The sequence below is a fragment of the Ipomoea triloba genome, chromosome 14, assembly GCF_003576645.1.
Source record: "Ipomoea triloba cultivar NCNSP0323 chromosome 14, ASM357664v1".
Taxonomy (NCBI): Eukaryota; Viridiplantae; Streptophyta; class Magnoliopsida; order Solanales; family Convolvulaceae; genus Ipomoea; species Ipomoea triloba.
The window spans coordinates 9897993-9911297 of NC_044929.1; the positions used below are offsets into that span (position 1 = coordinate 9897993).

At 37.3% G+C, this 13305-nt stretch overlaps 1 protein-coding gene across 1 annotated transcript in view; it reads left to right on the forward strand.

Annotated features, from left to right (window-relative positions):
- The first annotated feature begins 269 nt into the window (after window positions 1–269).
- Window positions 270–13305, forward strand: part of LOC116003921 (F-box protein At1g61340-like) — a 36555-nt gene continuing 23519 nt past the window's right edge. Inside the window, exon 1 of the mRNA XM_031243861.1 lies at window positions 270–533. The gene's annotated coding sequence lies outside the window, so the exon portion shown is untranslated. The remainder of the gene's footprint in view (window positions 534–13305) is intronic.

The following is a 13305-nucleotide window of genomic DNA, read 5'->3' on the forward strand; positions in this document are numbered from 1 at the left end:
TCCCCGTTCTCCACCCCGTCCCCGATTCCTTGTTGTTGTTATTATTATTATTATTATTATTATTATTATTATTATTATTATTATTATTATTATTATTATATATTTTATATATATATATATATATTATTTATATTATATATATATACAATTATACAAAGTATATAAGAAAAATAGAAAATAAAACCCTAGAAGGAAAGTAAATAACTAATCCCTCTCAACTCTGTCGGCGTTACGTCTCTCGCTCTCTCTGCCCGGTCGCGAACTCATGATTCCGGCCCCTGGGGTTCTGCCGTCTACACTCTACCTCGCGTGGTCGCCGGCGGCCCGCCCAGGCGCCCAAGTCCCAACCGGCTGACGACCTGACGTCTCTGCTCAGTGCGAACTGCGAAGTGCAACCTCTACCTCTGTGGGAGTCGACGGTCGCCGGCCTCTGTGGGAGTCGAAAGTGGGAAGTGCAACATCTCCGGCATCTGCTCGTCGTCAACGGTCGAACCCAGCTTCTGCCACCGTGCCATGTCTCTGCTCGAACCCAGGTAATTCCTCCTTTGAGTCCTTTCTCATATTTTCAACAATATTTTCTCCTAGTTTATACTTTATGGTTTATAGACATATTGAAATAAGCAGTGCCTTTGATATATATGTTCTTGTGAATTGTTGACTGAGTTGCTGCCATAGATGACTGAATTGTTGACTGAATTATTGAAATAAGCAGTGCCTTCTTGAGAAAGAGCCTTTTTTTCTTTATAAGCCACTTAACATTTAACATTGCTCTATTACCTCTATAACATGACAGTAAATTGTTTATTGTTTTACATAAGGAAAAATGTTTTACAGGAGGAAAAAAGCAAAAACAAAAGGAAAAATGTTATTAGCTCAAATCACATATATGTTTTATAGTAAACTGTTTATTGTTGATAGGAGCAAACTTGGTATCAATCACATATATGTATGTTGATAGGAGCAAACTCTTTATTGTTTTTTAGTAGGTATTAGTGTAGTACTGTTTATTAGCTCAAATCAAAATTATATGTAATTAGGCATTGTTTGTGATTGATGTAGTTGTTTATCGTCTATGTTTCTTGTATTTGATGTTTTTTTTTAAATTGACAGAATTCAAAAAAATTCCCGTGGGGATTCCCCGTCCCCGAAAAATTCCCGTCGGGGAACGGGGTGAGGACGGGGAATGGGGTGAGAATTCGGTGACGGGGACGGGACCCCATTCCCCCCCCCCCGCCCCACCCCGCCCTGTTGACATCCCTAGACAAAAGCTACTTTAAAGTTTTTTCTCTTCATTTTTCCAACTCAAGTGGGTCTACTTTGAGAACCAACTTCTCATTACCCATTATCTATTTTGAGCATATAGTATATCAATCTCTTCACCTTACTATGAAAAACCCAAATCCACTTTGACCCGACCCAAATCAGAAGTGGACCCCACTAATATTTATACCACAAAATAATCACTTAAAATGCCATTTTATGATAATTTTCCAACAATCCTCCACACGAATGAAAATTGAATGTCGAGGTTGTTTTTAAAAACGAAACGACTGTGTTCAATGGTCGATCCCTACATATGATAAGCAGGTGTTACGCTTTGAACCTTCCCTTATGAGGATATGTTTACTCTACTAGCTGTACAGTAAAACGTGATGTCTTTGAACTGTCTGTCGTTTGTGTAGACGATGACATATCTCACACAGGAACCTCCCAATCATGCTCTGTTCTCATGACTGTGCCCATTTTGGTCGTGGGTCACTGTTCTTGGTTCTACAAGAGTTTCTAAAGAATTGAGCCCGACTAATTCTCCTTTTAAGCGATCATCACTTCTCTCTCACATAGGTGATTCTTTCTAGAGTATCCCGCATACTCACTCATGTCAACTGACAAATCATTAAAGCATCAATGTGTTATCCTTGTGCGGGAGCCACTATTCTAACGAGGAGTGGTAGGGAGTCTAAGACCCCCACAATGACACTCCGCTTCATAATTTAGTTATCCCATTGAACCTAGGTGCCAGCTAGGTTGGGTATCCATTATAGAACTTTTATTCCAAGGGCTTTAGACCCATTCCTCATCTCAACTTCTCTACAACTTCTTTGCTCAACCGTTTGGTTAACAGATCCACTATATTGTCTTTTGACTTTACGTAATTAACTGAGACAACCTTTGTTTTGAGAAATTGTCTAATGGTATTGTGTTTACAACGTATATGTCTAGATTTATCATTATACATATGACTTTGTACTCTCACAAGTGTGGCTTGACTATCGGAATGCACTGGAATTGGAGTTACAAGTCTTTCCTTATTATGAATATCCTCTAGAAAATGGTATAGCCATTCAGCCTCTTCACAACATTTGTCTAAGGCTATCAGCTCAGATTCCATCGTGGATCTAGTTATCACAGTTTGTTTAGAGGATTTCTATGCAACGACTGCACCAGCTAGTGTAAACATGTAGCCACTCGTGGACTTAGAGTCCTTAATATCCGATTTCGAGTTAGCGTCACTATACCCTTCAAGTACAATAAGATATCTAGTATAGGGCAGTCCAAAGTCACGAGTAAACCTGAGGTATCTCATAACCTTTACTATTTCCTTCTAGTGCATATCACCGGGGTTACTCGTATATCTACTAAGTTTACTAACCGCAAATGCAATATCTGGCCTAGTACAACTCATAAGATACATTAAACTACCAATAACACAAGCATATTCTATTTGAGAAATACCTTCTTCATGGTTCTTGGTTAGATAGACGTTTGTATCAAACGGTGTAATAGCCAATTGATCATCATCCTTATTAAATTTTGTAAGGATTTTATCAATATAATGTGATTGGCTCAACACAAGACCATCAAGTCTTATAATGATTTTAATCCCAAGGATTAAATTGGCCAAACCCATATCTTCATGCCAAATCTCGCATTTAACATGTTTTTGGTAGACTTGATCATCCGATCATTACTACTAACGATGAATATATCATATACGTATAAACAAAGAATGACATGCACATCTATTGTTTCCTTAACGTAGACACACTTGTCACTCTCGTTTATTTTAAACCCATTGGTAACATCGCATGGTCAAACTTCTCATGCCACTGCTTAGGCGTTTGTTTGAAACCATATAACGATTTAACCAATTTACAAACTTTCTTTTCCTGGCCCGGAGCCACAAAACCCTCAGGTTGTTCTGTGATCTCTTCATCTAACTCGCCATTTAAGAAAGTGATTCACATCTAAATTCCGCAACTCGGCTATGACAAGTATAATCTTATTGGAATTTATTCTCGTCACGAGAGAATAAGTGCCAAAGTAATCAAGCCCCTCGCATTGCCTGTAACCCTTGATTACAAGCATAGCATTATACTTCTCGATGGAACAATCCGGTTTTATCTTCCTTTTGAAGACCCACTTGGATCCTAAAGGTTTACTACCCGGAGGAAGATCAACAAGTTCCCAAGTGTGATTCTATATAATAGAATCCACTTCACTCTTAATAGTCTCTTTCCACATTGGTCCTTCCATAGAAGTCATAGCTTCTACGTACGTTCGAGGCTCATTTTCTATCAAACATATTAGAAAATCTAGTTCATTTTCCAACAAACAAGTTAGAGTACTCAAATCGTACTCTAACAAGTAAGTTAAAAAATCAGGACCAAATGATTTCTCAACTCTTGCCCGTTTACTGCGTTTAGGCTCGAGCTCGGATTCTTTCTCAGATTCCCCACTATCATTATCCATAGCTTTATTAAACGTTCGTTTTGACGTACTTGGTTCCTCGTTGGACTTACAAGGAAATACATTTTCAAAGAAAGATGCATTTTTTGATTCTACTATCGTGTTCTTATGTACATCCAGATTATGGGACTCGTGTATTAAGAACCGGTAAGCACTATTGTTATGTGCATAGCCAATAATGATACAATCCACTATCTTTGGACCTATCTTCATTTTCTTTGGTATTGGCACAAAAAACTTTTGCAAGACACCCCCACACTTTGAGGTATTAGTAGGAAGGTTTCCTACCTTTCCACAGCTCATATGGAGTCTTATCGAGTTTCTTGCGGGGTACCTGATTTAAAAGGTAATTATTTGTCAAAATTGTCTCACTCCACATATTTTGAGGTAGACCCAAACTTATAAGCATCGCATTCATCATCTCTTTCAAAGTACAATTATTTTGTTCGGCAACACCGTTTGATTGAGGGGCGTAAGGTGCCGTACGCTCGTGTATAATACCTACACTTGCGCATAAGTCATCGATTGGTGCTTCGTACTCACTACCTCTATTGCTTCTAACCTTAAAATTAAGTTGGTTTTCAACTTCATTCTTATAAAGAATGAATTTCTCCCAGGCTTCGTCTTTGCTTTTCAGCAAATACACATAACAAAATCGTGTGCTATCATCAATAAACGTGATAAATTATTTATTACAACCTCTCGTTTTTATCGATCTAAAATGGCAAAAGAGTTCAAACTTTTCTGTCTACTAAACGCCCTCTTAGGATATATTTTTTAGATAGAAATGTTATTTGTTAGGAATAATTGTAATTAAGATTTTGATGAGCCAAATATATTTTAGAACTTCATATTTTATTTTATCGTGTCTTGTCCAACTATGTTTCGTAACAAAAATTAAAAGTGAAACAACCTCTAAAGTGTATGTTCTTAATGGATGAACCAAGTAGTGAAGGTTTAACAATTACCAATAGGTCGTATTGGAGATCGAATTGGTCAAATCAAAATATTATTACCTAAATTAAGGTCAGAAGTTAAACAAGTTGTCTAAGCTACTTCCACGAAATTGCAGAGAAAATTTGTCAAAGACTATCAGTTCAAACAAATTCCTATATGATGGATGGCTCAGATCAACGTCAAAAAAATTGCAGAAGAGTTCTTTTTCTACCCATTTGCAAAGTTTACTGTGTTTGGAGGTTACAATTTACAAGAAATAATTCATTAGCCTCAAGAAGTCTAAAATTGTTATCTGCATGGTAAATAACAAGCTATAGAAATTCAAAATTGTCATGCCACCGAAAATGCTACAAATTTAAAATGTTAAGTTGCAGCCTGAGACGCCGAATTTACATAAGAAAATTTTCAAATATGTTCAGATACTATCCACAACGGCTAAGAAGGATGGGCAACTGCCCGTAAGGGCAGCTCAAGTGGTAAGAGAGTTACACTTGCAGCCGAGAGGTCGTGGGTTCGAACCTCAAGCCCTTGAGTTTGAGCCGGTCAGCTATGGGTAACCTAGGCTGGTTTACCTCCTTGTGGTCCTTTGCCGGTTAGGGTCACAAGGCGAGGGCTTTACTCACATACTCACACAGTGAGGAGTGGGGTTTACCTCGTTAATCCAAAAAAAAAAAAAGAAAAAAAAAGAAGGATGGGCAACTACAAGCAAATCATTTCCTCTATAAATAGGAGCAAAGCTGAGAGTTGAAAAGAGAAGTTAGCAAGAATTCTGAGGAGCAACAAGAAGCTTACACAGAAACATTCAAGAAAAGTTTTCTTCAAGTCTAGAAAGAATTTTTCATTTCTTTTTGTAAAATATTTCTCTATTGAGTGTAGATAGTGGAGAGTAACCAAGGGGAGTAAAATCCTAGAGTTAGTACAGGCTTTGTGTTCAAAGAACTACCCCCACTAAAGGTGGATGTTGGCTGGGTGTTCAAGACATCAGATTGTTGTGCGCTTGGTGATCAAAACACTGAGTTGTTGGAGTTGAGTTGACTAGTGCGGTCTTTGTGATCAAAGCATTGAGTCTCACTGTATCTTGTATCTGGCCAAAGTGGTATAATAAATTCCCTCATGAACGATAGGAGAAGAGTGGAGTAGGAGAATTACACCATCTCTGAACCACTACAAAATTCTCTCTCTATACATACTTTTACTTACAATTTAATTACTTTGCATCCTCAATATTTGCAAAACTCACCTTCTGTTCATTTTATCTCTCTAGAAATTCATATATGGGTTTTCTATTTTTCATGTATGCATGCAAACCATTTTTAATCTGTAGCTTATTTAAGTTATTATAAGCATTTATATTGTATTGCATGCAGTGATCACTTCACTAACACTTCATCTTTGAATATAGCACTTTGGATACATTTATTCCGATGTGTACTCTAAGTTAGATTTACATAAATCTAATTTACTTGGAGTTATTTTGATAAAGTGTTATAAATTTTAATTTGCTTGTAAAGTCTATCTATTCACCATTTCACCCCACCACCACTCATTCAGGACCAATAGTTAACCTTATACGAAGTATCTCTTTCCCATCTTTGCCTTTTAGAGATACTATTACCTAGAAATGGGAGACCAGGGGTAACTATATTGTCAAAAGTGAATACATGATCATCTCTGGTGACATGCATTATTCCATCCTCATACTTCAAATGGATTGCTATGTTGAATTATTCAATCACTCCAAAAGTCAATACTTTTCTTTTCTGGCATCTCTACTCCCATTGCCTTCCAACAGCAAATTAAATTTGTTGCACACTAAACATGTAAGTTTTTATCTCTCTTGTCATCTTTGTGCCCTTAGTGTTGATTCTTCATCTTATATAATTGTTGATTGCTTAATTGCGGCCACCTATTGGACTCTCACAGGGATATTAATGACTCAGAGAGGCAATGATTCGTTCCCTAGTTGGATCATCCTCAGTTTGTCATCCTTATTATCTTTTCTTTTTTTTTTTTTTGAAATATAAAGCTCAAACTTCATTAATAAAAAACCAACTCAGCAATACAATCAGGAGGGATCAAATCCCACGAACCCAGGCCAGCTGAAGAACCAGTTGCCCGTGCAAGCACGTGAGCCACATGATTCGCTAAACTCTTGACATGGTGAACCGAAACGTTCCCAATGTCCCTAGCCAAAGAACGGCAATGTGTAACTATAACACCAACATAAGAAAGGTCTATAGTACGGGAATTAAATGCAAGACAAAAATTTAAACAATCAGTTTCAAGAATAATATTAGCCTGCCCAATATCTTTAAGCCAAGACAGGGCTTCCTTGACTGCTAGAGCTTCAGCCATGAATGGATCACGAACAGTTGGCAACGGATCAGATTTAGCCGCCACAAAGCGCCCAACATGATCCCGAAGCACCGCACCTAAACCTGCACCGTCGTCAAAAATTGCTGCATCAACAGTACATTTTAGGAAACCAATTTGTGGGGGAGACCAAACAGTGGGCATAATAACAGATGTAGACAAATTAATCCTATTAAAATTTTCCTTCCAGCTAGTACACACACGTTGGATTTGCATGTTAATGCTTTCTGCTGTCCGAAAACCATTATGCCATATTTTCTCATTACGCACAGACCACAAAACCCAAAAAATAGCAGCCATTCGCACCGCTTTATCCACGTCTGGGGAGCTCAAAGTTAACTGCATGAATTCATGCAACGTTTTCCCTTGTAAAACATTATGATCTCCCCAAATCTGACTAGCTACCACACAAGAAAAAAACAGATGTTCAACTGATTCTTCCGCATTAGCACATAAAGGGCAACCACCACCAATATAAACACGCTTTTGTTTCAAAACCTCTTTAACCGGGATAATATTACGGGCGCATCTCCAGAGGAAGTTTCTAACATTAGGGGGAATTGGCAGCTTCCAAATTTTATCCCATGCTGAGAAAACACAAGAGCCGTCAACTACCGTATTCTGAGCAGTAAGGAGAACATAACCATTTTTAACTGTATAAACACCTCTTATATCCCCCAACCACCGCCAACAGTCGGTAGGTAAAAATTTCCAGCAACGTATCACCCTTTGCGGTCATCATTTATGGAAATGGGGTGGTGACCTGTTTAGGCGTTTCGGACACAGGAAGCAACAATTGCAGCGGGTACTGAATAACTTAAAGGAAAGCAGAAGGCCTCTGGATATTTCTAAATTTTTGGAGGCTGAAAAGGAATTGGATATGTTATTAAGGCAGGAGGAGATCTACTGGAAACAACGATCCAAACTGTTATGGTTTGTTAGGAATAAAATGTAATAGTTTTGATGATACAAATTGTAATTTTTATTAGTCCCCTTATTTTATTTTGAGTCTAGTGTACAATCTCCAAAAGTCCAAGTCTAAGTAAAAGTCATACGAAATTGAGGAGAATTAGACTTAATCAGCATATTGTTATTTATTAATTATATGCTGTGAAAGTCATCAAAAGATGAAATGGAAGAATGGACAAAGAGCGCATAGCACAAGCCAAAGGTTTCTGGTGTGAAACTCAGGTTCAACATTTTATTTGGAGAATATGAGGATGCCTCAACAAGGGAAGGATGCCAACTTTCAGGATGACAAATCAATAGTGAAGCTGGTTCGAATTTATTTATTCAAGAAGGAGAAAATGCTACTAAGGCCATTCTGAGAATAAAAGAGATTCAAGAAGAATATGCTACTAAGGCCATTCTGAGAATAAAAGAGATTTGAGAAGAATATTAACTAATGAGTTAAGGCCATTCTGAGAATAAAAGAGATTTGAGAAGAATATTAACTAATGAGTTAATATGGAGCAATGGTCAAATTATTGATGGATTAGAGAAGTCTGAACTGTTGAAGGTATGCAAATATCAATTTGTTGGTGTTTTTTATGATGCCGTGTGTAGTTTCTTTGAGCATGCAAAGTTGAAAAATGATGCTATTGTTTGTCGTGTGAATGTAAAATCTGTTTGTGTGAAACAAAGTGATATAAAATGCCTATATGCTTTATCTGATGAAGTTACAAGCTTTGAAGGGTATTTTTATGATAAGGACAGTTTTTGGCATGTGGTTCGAATGAATGAGGGAGATGTCGTGCCCAAATTTCCTGGATATAGGAAGGATTTTAAGTTAGAATTTGCTAAGTTGGGTGAAATTATTGCTAAATGTTTGTTGAGCAAGTTGGGAGGATTTGATCGGATTACTTTGCAAATTGCTTGTATAATGCATGTCGTGTTTAATGGTGTCAAGGTGGATTGAAAATGGGTGAGATAAAACCGATACTTGCTTGCAAGTATTTTTTTAGGGTGAACATGAAGAGACCCATTGACGAAGATGACCACACGTACGAAATTCCCTTGAATAGAGTGTTTAAGAAGGTTAGGACTTCAAAAGACAAAGTGGTTAGCAAAGAAAATGTTACTCGAGAAGAAATGGAGGCAATTGAGGCCTTAGAGGAGATGAGTGGTAACATTGGAGGGAGTGAGCGTGTGGATTGTCAAAATGATGAGAGTCATGAGGGGGAAGGAAGAAAGGAAGGAAGAAGATATGAAAATAATGAGAGTGAGGGTGACCGTGAGGTTGAGATTGAGGGAGAAGGAATTCTTGAGAATGAGAGTGTTGAAAAGCATAACATTGAGGGGGAAGAAGATTATGAGGTGGCCGAAAGAGTTGAGAGAGTTGAGGTTGAAGAGGATATTCGGAACCAACAAGTGACAACAAGTAGTATTGGAGAACAAGAGAGTGAGGCCGAGAGAGTAGAGGAAATTGTGATGGAAAATGTTGAGGTTGAAGCAACAAATGTAGATGATAATATGGCTGGAAATATTGATGAAGTGGACGTGGCAGTGGCAGACCAAGTAGAAGAGGATCAAGAAGCAGTCCAGAATGACAGTTTTGAGGCTGATTTTCATGGTGTTTTTGAGGCACAACAAGATGATGTTGTGAGGGCTAATGAAGGAAACCAAATTGATGGTGATGAAGAGGCAGAACAGGTGAACCAATCTGGAGGAGATGAGCCCCATACCAATCCAATTGAGGTTATTAATATTGATGAAAACTTGACTGCCGGACAAGATGACCGACAGGATGACTTGCAGGATGACCAGAATGAATTCTCTAAGGAAAATTTGAATGATGATGATGGTGCTGGAAATGCTCAAATTTTGAGAGCTTTGAACGATTTGAAGGAAGCAATCAACTCAACCAATAAAGCTATAAATTATCAAGTTTTTCTTGATAATTTTGCAAAGTTGGAAGCACAAATCGGTGAGGTAAATCCATTTGCAAAATCTTATCTTAACAATTTCATTAATGAATTGTTAGAAGCACTTGCCAAGGAAAGAGATGCTGCCGAGAAGCTTGCTAGATCACATCATCGTGAGAATATTCAACACAAGCTTCAAACGGAGAGAATTGTGTGTTGCATGGCACAAGAAATTACTAAGCTTAAAGAAGCCGTACACACCAACGGAGTGGAAACCGCGGCAATAAAGGAAGAGCTAGCTTTGGTGAAAGCTATGAACGTTGCCCTGACCAAGAACATGGAAGAGCTGATGGTGGTGAACAAGGAAATTCGTTCAGCGCAACGTGGTGAACACATTATCATCAAGAACATTTGGGATGCTACCAAATAGGGGGAAGAGTGAAATACCCTCTCATTTTGGTATTTTGGAGGATGAAAAATGTTTGGAGAAAATGAAAGTAGTGGCAGCGACTAGGACTCACGAAGACAATAGCATGGTGTTGATGGATAACATGGTATGAAATGCTACCTTAAATTTTGTGGATTAAAAGTATTATGTACGTATATGCTTTATGACTTGGTACTACTATGCAACTTTGACCATGATATATATGATATTTTGGAGATTATTATATTTCATTGTATTTCTTTTTTAGAAGTCATAATTTTTAGACACACTTGAGTTTAGTTGTAAAATGCAATTTGAGGGAGAAAAATTAAAATTGATAAAATTTAAAAAATATTGAACCTCAAATAAAATTGCATGATGTCTAGAAAGTGTCTAAAAATAAAAATTGAGTCCGTAGGTCCAATTTTTTGTCAAACTCGTCAAATTGGCTAGTCAAATAAAATAAGAAAATAAAAATATCATTTTTTGATAGACTAAGCCAAAATGTTCGGGTATAGGATTTGGTATCATCAAAAAGGGGGAAATTGTTAGGAATAAAATGTAATAGTTTTGATGATACAAATTGTAATTTTTATTAGTCCCCTTATTTTATTTTGAGTCTAGTGTACAATCTCCAAAAGTCCAAGTTTAAGTAAAAGTCATACGAAATTGAGGAGAATTAGACTTAATCAGCATATTGTTATTTATTAATTATATGCTGTGAAAGTCATCAAAAGATGAAATGGAAGAATGGACAAAGAATGCATAGCACAAGCCAAAGGTTTTTGGTTCGAAACTCAGGATCAACATTTTATTTGGAGAATATGAGGATGACTCAACAAGGGAAGGATGACAAATTGAACAGTGAAGCTGGTTCGAATTTATTTATTCAAGAAGGAGAAAATGCTACTAAGGCCATTCTGAGAATAAAAGAGATTTGAGAAGAATATTAACTAATGAGTTAATATGGAGAATTGGTCAAAGTACTTAGCATGAACTAGAAGGTCTAAAGTTCGAATTCTGATGTAAGCAATTTATTTTAAACCAGGAGGACGACACTCTGTTTCCAGAATGCAAACTGAAATGGCTGAAGGTTGGGAGCAAAGTTAGCGAAAACTACAAAGAGAAATTCAATTCTTGGAGATAAAATTTCTAAGTGAAAATTTAATTTTTGGTAACAAAAATTCTATCCAAAAGTAAATTTTTAGACTGAGATTGGAACCAAAATTAAGTTTAATTTTGGGATAATATTTCAAAAATCCAAAATTAATTTTTGGAGACAAATTTCGAAATTTGATGAAGACCAACTTGGAGGTGTCGGTGAATTTTCGGTGATATAATTTATGCTCAAGCAAGAGTCACCGGAGAAAATATTTTGGAGAGATCAACTTGACAATCAGAAGAAAAATTTACAAAAGTCAAGTGTTCACACTTGAAAAGTTAAAATTGGAGGCCATCTTGATAAGGAAATTCAAATCAAGATCTGAGAGTGCAATTCGACGAATGGGCTTCTTACAAGAGGAGTAATGACATAGGCCAATTTTCAAATTCATCTGACAAAGGCCATGGAAAGCTTCAGAACAAGTTGGCAAATTATTTCAAGATTCAAAATGGACGATCAAGATTTGAAGATCAACAACGGGTAGATAGCTTCTTCAAGCTATAAATACCCATGCAAGACTTGAAGACAAGCACCTCTCTCACCTCTCTTAATCACTCATCTACTTACGTATCTGAGATATCATTTGAAAGAAGAAAAATTGAGTGTGTGCTAAAAGTGAGCTATTATTTCGAAAAAGAGAGAAGAAAACTTGAAGAGTGCAAGTATTGAGCTGAATAGAAAAATTCAAGTTTGAGAGAGAAGAAGAAAAATATTTCTTTGTAACATCATATCTACTGTGAGTAGAGGAAAGGAGAGTAGCAGGTGCGGCTTGTGAAATCCGAGTTGAGTGCGAGGCACTCGGAAGGAGCGTGGCTTTGTGCGAGACGCTCGGGAGAAAAGCTCGGGAGTATAGCATTGTGCGGGATACTCGGAGGAGTGCGGCTTTGTGCAGAACACTTGTGAAGACTAAGTGTAGCTGGGTGCAAAACGCTTGGTTGAGGAGCGTAGCTGGGTGCAAGACGCTCGTGAACGTAGCTGGGTGCAAGACGTTCGGGTTTAAGTGTTGCTGTAGGCAAAGAGCATTCGGAGTAGCAGATGCTAGAAGCGCACTGATCCACTATTTGTATCTGGTTGATTGAAGATAGTGGAAATCTTCCTTGGAGTGAAAGGAAGAAGTGGAGTAGGAGAATTACACCATCTCCGAACCACTATAAATCTCTCTATCTCTTTACTTTGCTTGCACCATATTTATTCTTGCATGCATATCCCGTACTAACCCACTAACTGATATATCCATCTGGGTGTTGCAAGTCATACGTGTGCATGCATAACATTACATTGCATACTTTATTACAAGTCTTCATATTCAAAGTGCATGTACTGAGCATTTCAATTTCCTAGAGCTTGTTTACTATTCATGCACTATTCACACACTATTCCTTACTATTCACTCACTATTCACATTTATTTGTAAGGGATTCCTCCTGATTCATACAAACCCATTTACTATTCATTCTTTATTTATCATCTGGGTTTGCTATCTCTTTTGTGTGCATGAGATATATCTCTTCATATTTGATCAAGTTATTTATAGCACTTTACGTACTGATATTCCGCTGCGAACTCTAAGTTGTTTGCTTTATGCTTGCTACCTAGAGTTGAAATTATTAAAGTGTTATAATTTTTTTTATTTGTTGAAAAGTCTATTCACCCCCCCCCCCCTCTAGACTTTTCCCACCCTATCGGGACCAACATGGTTAAAGCATGGTGATTATAATTCAAAATATTTCCACCGTTTTGCTTCTGGGCGTCGTCGTAATAATCAATTAACTCGA